This window comes from Scyliorhinus canicula, chromosome 19 (assembly GCF_902713615.1).
Source record: "Scyliorhinus canicula chromosome 19, sScyCan1.1, whole genome shotgun sequence".
NCBI lineage: Eukaryota > Metazoa > Chordata > Chondrichthyes > Carcharhiniformes > Scyliorhinidae > Scyliorhinus > Scyliorhinus canicula.
In genome coordinates this window covers 78,596,876-78,606,470 of record NC_052164.1, presented here as the reverse complement: position 1 = coordinate 78,606,470, position 9,595 = coordinate 78,596,876, and positions in this window count along the sequence as shown.

The window sequence follows — 9,595 nt, the reverse complement described above, 5'->3', positions numbered from 1 at the left end:
GGTACAGGCATACATCCCCCTACTGCAGTACACATAACTACAGTGGTTATCTCACCACACTGGGTGATGACGACGTGCTGAGCAGTCGCACGTTAGGTGGCTGCCCTCCCGTGGACCAGAAAAATAGCCACTTTTCAACATCATTTGCTAAAAATACACAGCAACGCACCCTCAACCTTAATAGGATAGAGGTAGGAAGAAAGTGATTGAAATATGAGCAAGAATGCTCGAAGGAAGCCAAACTAGAGGCAGAATAGCCACCAGGAGCAGAAGGGGCCAGAGATAACCACACTCAGACGAGCCAACCAGTGCACGAGGCGGCAGAGTGGACGTTTTGCCGAAATGAAAGAGCAGGATAAATAGGAGCAAATTCCCCCTATACCAGGGGGAACTGGAAGGCATCCTTCATCGAGGCGCTGAGGGAACACCAGCAGGAGTTAAAGCAAAGGTAAAAATGGACATTGAGGCTGCGGTAAAGGCAGCGGTGGCCAAAACCCTGGCTCAAAAACAGCTCGCCCTGAGCAGAGAAGAGACTGGAAGCCCAAGAGGCGACTATCAAAGAATTGGAAAAGGCTGCAATCGACAAGAGTGATTGGATCACTGGAAAAGGAGGTAACGAGGCTGATCACAAGTCTGAAGGGCAAAGTGGAAGATTACCGGAAGTGCTGGCCAACTTAGTGGGGAGGAAAACATTCGACAACCCACCAGAAATGGACAGGGCACACCGGCCAAAGCCGGGGCGCAACCTAGGACAGTAATAGCCAAACTGCACCGGTACCAAGACCGGGAAAGATTCCTGCACTGGGCCAGGCAGACCAAGAAGTGCCAATGGGAAAGACATAGCATTAGGACATACCAGGACATTGGGGCAGACTTGGCCAGGAAACGGGCTGAGTTTAACAAGGCAAAAGCAGCCGTGTACAAGAGCGGCGTACACTTTGGTATGCTGTACCCAGCGAAGCTCTGGTTCACACACCAAGGTAAAGAACATTTCTTCACAGCCCCCGCCGAGGCAAACAGGTTTGTTGAGGAATGCGGGCTGGAACACCGACAGCAGGGGAAGAAATAAAGGGGCCCCTGACATGGAGCAATAATATGCTGACGGGCCGCGAGGTGGGGGGAGTGGGGCAACACATTCCCTCCCCCCCCGAAACACTCCTTTAACAACAAAAAGCAAACCATTACCCGAGGACCGCTTCAGGCGGGGAAGCGTGGCCTAGTACAGATGAACGAGCGCAGCGGAGAAGGGAAAGCGAAGTGGCAAGCAAGAGGAGTGCTGGGTAAGACGGGGAAAGAACAGGCAGTAACCCCTGTTGGAACCAACAATTCTACGGACACGTGCTTGTAGGATTAGAATAGCGGTTTTAATATACTCACAACAGACCCAGCCGGTTAGCCATTGAACTTTCGGTGAACTGGCCGGCTGACCATGTGGCACTGAGCTTTTATACAGGAGCTTCCGGGGGAGGAGTCCTGGGCAGAGCCAAGGGAGAAGCCTCATACAACTCGAGCATTCCCAGAGCTACTCCCCCTGGAGGACAGGTAGTGCAACTGCACTTACAATACAGCCACATGTATATACAGATTATAATCCGGTGTGAATCACATTCACCACAACCCTCACAGAGAGTGGGCGAGGGAGAAGCGAGACAGTAACACCCGGGAGGGGGGGGTCATCGCATTAGCATGAAAGTTAGTGCTGGGGGTATGCAGCAGAGCAGGGCCACGGCGCACACCTAACAGGGGGGATGGCACCAGGCGGGGATGGGGGGGGGGAACCCACGCAACAAGGATGGGGGAGCAAACTGGGATAGGAGCGGGAGAAAGGGGGATAAAGGAAGGGAAAACGGGAGGGGGAGATAAGGGGGGGAAAGGGAGGCATCGGGGGGGGGGGGCACAGGGAGGGAAGAAAAAATAGGACGAGAACGAGATGATCAATAAGGCTACAAAGGACCACAACCAGGAGCCCGGAGCAAGGAAGTACTGCAAGCAACCACCTAGTATGCTCTCTGGGCGAAGGGAGATCCCGGAGTACAGGGGCAAATCCACATGAAGGACGCACTGCAGGCGGCCATATTGGACGGCCCCTAACAAAGTGAGACCCCGGAGTGCAGGGGCTCGTCCACCAGGTAAGTATGCTTAATCTCACAGGAGCAAGGGGATAGAAACTCCCCCACCAGGATAGTCACCTGGAACGTAAGGAGACTCAATGGCCCAGTGAAAAGATCCAGAGTCTTCACCCACCTAAGAAACATGAAAACCGACATAGTCTTCCTCCAAGAGACGCACCTGAGAGAGCAGGACTGAAAGGGCTGGGTGGGACAGTCCTACCATTCCTGCCACGGGACGAGGACCAGGAAGGGTGGCAATACTGATCAGCAAGAGGACGATATTAAGGCGACAAAGACAGTTACGGACCCGGGGAGGGGGGGTGCAATACGTCATGTTTTGCAGGGCCCTGGACGGTGCCGACTAATCATGGGGGGGACTGTAACTGTGTACCGGACCCAAGGACAGACAGGCCAAACCCCAAAACAGGGAAGACTTCCTAAATGGCAAAGATACTCGGTCGTTTATGGAGCAGATGGGGGCGGTGGACCCTTGGAGGTTCACCCACCCAGGGGAGAAGCAGTTCTCCTTCTTCTCCCCAGTACACAACATACATACCAGGATTGACTTATTTGTGGTGGGAAAAACAGTGCTTCCAGGGCTGATCAAAATGGAGTACTCCGCAATTGTAATCTCCGACCACACTCCGCATTAAAGGCAGAGGGGCTGGTTTAGCACACTGGGCTAAATCGCTGGCTTTTAAAACAGACCAAGGCAGGCCAGCAGCACGGTTCAATTCCCGTACCAGCCTCCCCGAACATGCGCCGGAATGTGGCGACTAGGGGCTTTTCACAGTAACTTCATTGAAGCCTACTCGTGACAATAAGCAATTTTCATTTCATTTCAGATGGACAGGGCCCAACGCCCCGCATGGAGATTGCACACTGCCTTACTGGCCAACAACGCATTCAGCGAAAGGGTATGACAGGCCACAGTGGAGTACACAGAGAACAACCAAAATGGGGAGGTCTCATCCTCCACACTCTGGGAGGCGCTAAAAGCCATGATTAGAGGGGAAATTATCACCTTCAAAGCGTGAAGAGTCAACGAGGAAAGGATGGCTAGGTAGCAGCTGGTCGACTCCATACTGAAGATAGACTGTAAATACTCTGAGGCCCTGACCGTAGAGCTCCTGGTGGAGAGGAAACGCTACAAATGGACTTTGACCTGCTCTCCATGAGGAAGGCAGTGCACCAACTCCGCCAGTCAAGTGGACCCTATACGAACAAGAAGACAAAGGCAGCTGCCTGCTGGCACACCGCTGAGAAAGCAGGCAGCTCCGAGAGAAATCAGGCAAATCGGGGCAACAGAGGCACATTAGAAACAGACCCAAAAAAAGTCAACAAAACCTTCAAGGCCTTTTACCGAGGCCTGTACGCCTCAGAGTGCCCAATAGGGGACTCAGGGATGAAACAATTCCTCGACGGACTGGACATGCTAGTTGCGGGGAAGACAGAAAACGGAGCTTGGAAGTACCAATATAACTGGAAGAGATCATGGAGAGTATTAGCTCCATGCAGGCGGGGAAGGCGCCGGGACCGGACGGGTTCCCAGCGGACTTCTACAAAAGGTTTGCGACAGCACTGGCCCTGCACCTGCGGGAGATGTTCAGAGATTCACTGGCCATGGGGAACACTGCCACCTACACTCGCACAGGCCTGAATCTCGCTAATACATATGAAAGACAAAGTCCCAGAGGAATGTGGGTCTTACAGACCCATCTCACTGCTAAACATAGACACCAAAATACTGACCAGATTCTGATCCAGAAGGCTGGAGGACTGCGTACCAGAGGTGGTCGCAGAGGACCAGACGGGCTTTGTCAAAGGTAGACAGCTAGCATCAGGCGCCTTTGCTGAGCGTAATAATGACCCCATCTGGGGAGAGAACACCAGAGGTGATTGTCTCCCTGGATGCAGAAAAGGCCTTTGACAGAGTCGAGTGGCAGTACATCATAGAGGTACAGAAGCGGTTGGGCTCGATCAGGGTTCACCTCCTGGGTGAAGCTCCTATACAACGCTCCTATGGTGAGCGTATGGACAAACGACACCAACTTCCAATACTTCCAGCTGCACAGGGGCACCAGGCAGGGATTCCCGCTGTCCACACTGCTGTTCGCTCTAGCGATCGAACTACTAGCGATCGTTCGCAGAACAGCAAAAAACTGGAGGGAGTTTCCAAAGGGGAGGCAGAGAGCACAGAGTCTCGCTCTATGCAGATGACCAGCTCCTCTACATCTCGGACCCACAAAGCAGCATGGAAGGAATCATCGCACTCCTGAAAGAGTTTGGTACCTTCTCAGGCTAAGCACCAGTGGAACTGCCGTTTAAACAAGCCCAGCATAAATTCTGCTATCTAGGGAGCCAAATTGCTCATAACTGGACGGGGATCCACAAATGGAACCTCACCAGTCTGACAGAGGAAGTCAAAAAGGACCTGCAAAGATGGAACACACTCCCACTCTCCCTCGCGGGGAGAGTTCAGACGATCAAAATGAATGTACTGTCCAGTACCCCTTCCTACTTAGATCTATCTCGATCTATATCCCCAAGGCCTTTTTCAACTCACTGGACAAGATAATTATGGCGTTTGTATGGGAGGGGGGGGGGGGGGGGGGGGGGGGGGGGGGAAGGGGGGGGGGGGGGAAGAATGCTAGGATCCCAAAGAAGCTCCGACAGAAAACAAATTGCAGGGGAGGGATAGCCCACCCAAACCTACAATGCTACCACTGGGCGGCGACAGCAGAACGAGTAAGGGAATGTATTAAGGAGCCAAAAGCCGAGTGGGTGCGCGTGGAAGAGGCCTCCTGCAGGGGGATCTCGCACCGAGCCCTCGCCGCAGCGGCACTCCCATCCCCACCCAAAATATACTCCAGCAGCCTGGTGGTGGTAGCCACCCACCAGACCTGGAACCAACTACGGCAGCAATTCAGCCTGACCGAAATGTCCAACAAAGTCCCCATCTGCAACACCCATAGGTTCGTATCACCGACGCTGAGACAGGACAGGGGGGACTGTGACAGTTAGGGACTTACACACCGACGGCAGGATCACAACACTGGACGAACTGACAGATTTCAACTAGCCACGGGCACCGAACTAAGGTACCTACAGCTTAAAAACTTCCGACATAAGGAGACAAGGACATACCCACAACCACCACAACAAACACACCACGACAAACCTACTGGAGGAGTTATTTGACGCAAACATTCTCGGTAAAGGATACTGTAGCAACATGTACGAACGACTGGTAGAGAGGGCCGACACTGTACTGAACGCATCGAGGATGAAATGGGAGGAAGACCAGTGGCTCGAAATTGGATGGAGACTCTGGAGTGAAGCACTGCATAGGGTCAACTCCACTCCACTTACGCAAGACTCAACTTCACGCAACGAAAGGTGGAACAGAGAGCCCATTTAACAAGGACCTGAATGAGTAGGTTCTTCCTGAGGTGGAGGACAGATGTGAACGGTGCCAAGGAGGCCCGGCCAACCATGCCAACATATTCTGGTCCTGCCCCAGACTTGCTGGGTACTAGACAGCCTTCTTCAAGGCAATGCCCAAAGTGGTCGAGGTGAGGGTGGAGCCATGCTCTAAAGTGGCGGTTTTTGGAGTATCAGACCAGCCAGATCTCTTCATGGGGAGGAGGGCGGACGCCCTTGCCTTTGCCTCCCTGATCGCCCGTCGTAGAATCCTGTTCGGCTGGATGACAGCAGCACCATCCAAAGCTGCAGTCTGGCTATCCGACCTCTCAGAATCTCTCCAAACGGAGAAAATCAAATCCGCCATCTGAGGGGCGGATGATGGCTTCTTCAGAACATGGGAGCCATTCACCCAACTGTTCCGGGACCTGTTTGTGATCAACAAACAAGTTGATAAATAATCAAGTAACCAAGAGCCAGGGGAGAGTAGCCAAAACATGAGAAAAGAGGAGGGAGTCAGGAAAGACCCGGCGTGGGGGGGGGGAGAGTTGAGGGGGAACGGTGCAAGAGGGGGTAGCTAAACACAATAGAAAAGAATGGTGAGCTACAGGGAGGGAGAGGAAGGGAGGGAAGGGGCGGAGTTGGGAGGGGGCTCGGGGGTTTCTCGCGCGCGCGGACTACACGGCGCGGGCAGGGAGCCATTGATAGAGCCAACCCCCCAGCGATTCTAGAGCAAAACTGGCCGAGTTCCCGGCGCCGTGGGTCTAACCATCTATCGGCCATCGGGAACGGCCGGTCAGTGGCGGCTGCAGATTAAGTCCGTGGCTGCCCTGGTAGGGGTGGGGAGTTGATCACTGGGGTCACCTCATGGATGGCCAGGGGGACGATTGGGAATCATGGGCCTGCGGGTGCACGCGATCTCGGGGCCTACATTTCTGGTGCCGCTCCGCAGTCCAAGCCTGCCGTGTCCCACGGGGCGGCCGCTGTGCGGACTCCGGACCAGAACTGCAGGGTCCTGTATCTGTAGCCAGAGCTGCGAGAAGCACTCCGGGGCCCTACCAGCCTCCTGCAGGTAGGAGAATCGCTCAGAACTTTCTTACTGAAAGTCCAGAGTGATTTGCCAGTGTTTTTAGGCTGGCATGGGGACACAGCCCCATTGTTGGAGAATCACTCCCTTGTTTTTCTTATACTTTTTATTTACGTGATTTTGCTATTCATATAGTGTGGTTGTTTTTATCGTGTTTGTATTTTATCTTTTTTTTTCTCTTCTTTGTGCACTGTAAATATACTATGTTCGAAAAACTCTATAAAAAACATTTATAAAAAAAACTCCACAGACAGTTACGCGAGGCTGAAATGAACCCGGGTCCCTGGCGCTGTGAGCAGAATGCGAACCACTGTGGCATTGTGCCGCCCTTGATTTTATGGAGATGCTTAAAACCATGAAGGGTTCGATTGAATAAGTGAAGAAAAAGGCCTGGATTTCCTGGCCTTCCTCATGACGTGTTTGATCATTGAAGTTGATGGTTATTTGCATTGCTCGCTGACCGTGCCTCTAGAGAATGCACCGCCAGTGGGGGAGGGGTTAGGGTCCTTCTGCGGGAATGGAAGATCCCATCCAAAATCTTTCCAATGGTTACTGGGCCAATCATCATAGGGAACAGATTTTAAGGTGATTTGCAAAAGAACCAGGGGTGACATGAAGAACGTATTTATTTACTGCTCTCTTTCCCTTATCTTTTCTCTCTCTCTCTCTCTCTCTCTCCCCACCCCCCCCCCCCCCCCCCCCCCCCCCCCCTCCTCCACCAAGGGAGCTATCTCTGACTGAGATCCAATTTGAATGTAACTCCAATACTGGGATTTGAACTCTGGTTCTTCAGTCACAAATGCTTGTATGTTTGAGTTGTAGATACAAAGTGGAATAAAACTGTATTGTTTCCATTTTTATTGATCTCTTGAGTTTTATGACAGGATACTCGATAGACAATTTGTTGGCAATAGCCAGTCTCGAGCTTTATGACAGAAGGTTGTAGTACAGAACAAGGAGATAAAAATGATTTATATTGGGCAGTGATGTATTTGCAACACACTGCGTAGGAATGGGTATTTTTAAATAAACATATTAAAATGTTCTTTATTCATTAAAACCCTGTGTGTTTTGATTGACAGATGCTGGAGGCAAACGGTACATAGCATTCATTTATTGGATGTAGCGGAGTATATTGTTTTCAGTGGGAGTAACTGGGGGAACATGACTGAAAATTAAGCTGGGAATATTTATTGAGAAGAATTGTGAGATATATAGTGAAACCTATGGTTAATGGGCCTGTTAGCAATGATTTAGTGTTTTGCAATGCTCCAAGCTGAGTTGAAACATGACTTAAGTTTGTAAAATGAAGTATCTGTTTATGATGGATATTTATGTGGTGCTCATTCCCTCACCACTGTGCTGAAATGGTCACTGATGTGATACATCAGATGTTTGCATTGATTCCTGCCTAATTATTATCCAATATGGATCTCAAATGGGACATGAGCAACTGTATATTAGACAGAGAGAGGACGACAGAAAGCGACAGAGAGATGAAAGGACATTACTTTGCTTCTATGAAGGGTCCCACGCTTCAGAGATTAGTGCTGATCAATAGTCCATTGGGATTGTGAATCCTTTTCTCCACGGTTATTAATGAAAGAGCTCGCATGTCTTTGGTTTGTCCATCTTCTACCTACTCTGGCTCCTCTGAACAGCTTACTGTCTGCAGCAGCTGATGATTGCATTGATCTGCAGATCAAAACATCTTAATTCAAGTGTGAAAAGACCATCGAACAAACTCTTTCACTGGCTTCACTTCTGAGTGCACACTTTGAACATTGTCTGGGAATTGCCTGCCCACAGACATGAGCAGAGAGCAGTGGAGTTTTCATAACAATTTAACAAGTAAGGATGATTATTTGGTTGGGTAATTCAAACAATATCTTTCAGAAAATTTGTTATTGATCTATTGCCGCTGTACATCAAATATGATTATACAGTTTTATGTAATGGAAAAATGCAACGTTATCTCCAACAAGTGAAAATAAAAGGCAGCTTAATTTATATTCTTGCAACTGATAGCATTGATGAGGGTAATGCAGTTAATGTGATGCACTTGATTTTCCATGCAGGTCTTGTGGTGTAGTGGGTAGTGTCCTTGAAATGACTCCAGAATTCCTCGGGTTCGAGACTCACCCCAGGACTTGATGGTCGAGGAAGGTGCGTTCATAATGCAGCCAAGCAGGTTGAGTCTGTCAACCTGCAAATCCTTCCAATATGCCAAGAGCTGGTGGTAAGAGTGGAAGAGACTCCTGGTCAGCCATGCTCGATGTGGAGTGGCGCCCCTCAAGCTATAAGCCCCCGGCGGAAGATTAGCGACTTGTTTCCGGAATTACTAACTATGGAAACAGACGGAAGTCTGCCTTAGTGGTGAGTAGCAGGTAAGGCAGGTAATTTCTTCGTATCGGGAGCGGAACCGAGCGGGCGAAACTCGGAGTGCAGTCTGGGAAGGTAAGTGGTACTTTGTGTTTGTGTCTCTTTCTGTGTTTTCAAATTGTGGGGGGAAAAAGACTAAGTGGTGTCTCAGTAAAGCTGTGACCATGTTTACTGATAGGGAACCTGTTAAATTTGAAAATAAAACATTGAAAAAAATGAATAAAATGTATTAATTAACTAGGTAGAGGAGTAACTAAGCCTGAGGGCAGAGATTAGTATTTGGTATTTAATTTTACAGTAAAAATCTCATGCCAGGGACCATAATGTCACTCAGTGGGGTGCAGTGTTCGAAATGGGAGATGTGGGAGATCCGTGACGCTTCCAGCATTCCGGTCGACTACGTCTGCAGTAAGTGTAACCAATGGCAGCTCCTCACAGACCGCGTGGTTCGGTTGCAGCAGCAGTTGGATGCACTTAGCAGCATGTAGGTGGTGGAAAGTGACATAGATAGGAGTTATAGAGGTGTGGTCGCACCCAAGGTGCAGGCAAACGGATGGGTAGAGGGCTAGAAAGGGCAGGCAGGCAGTGCAGG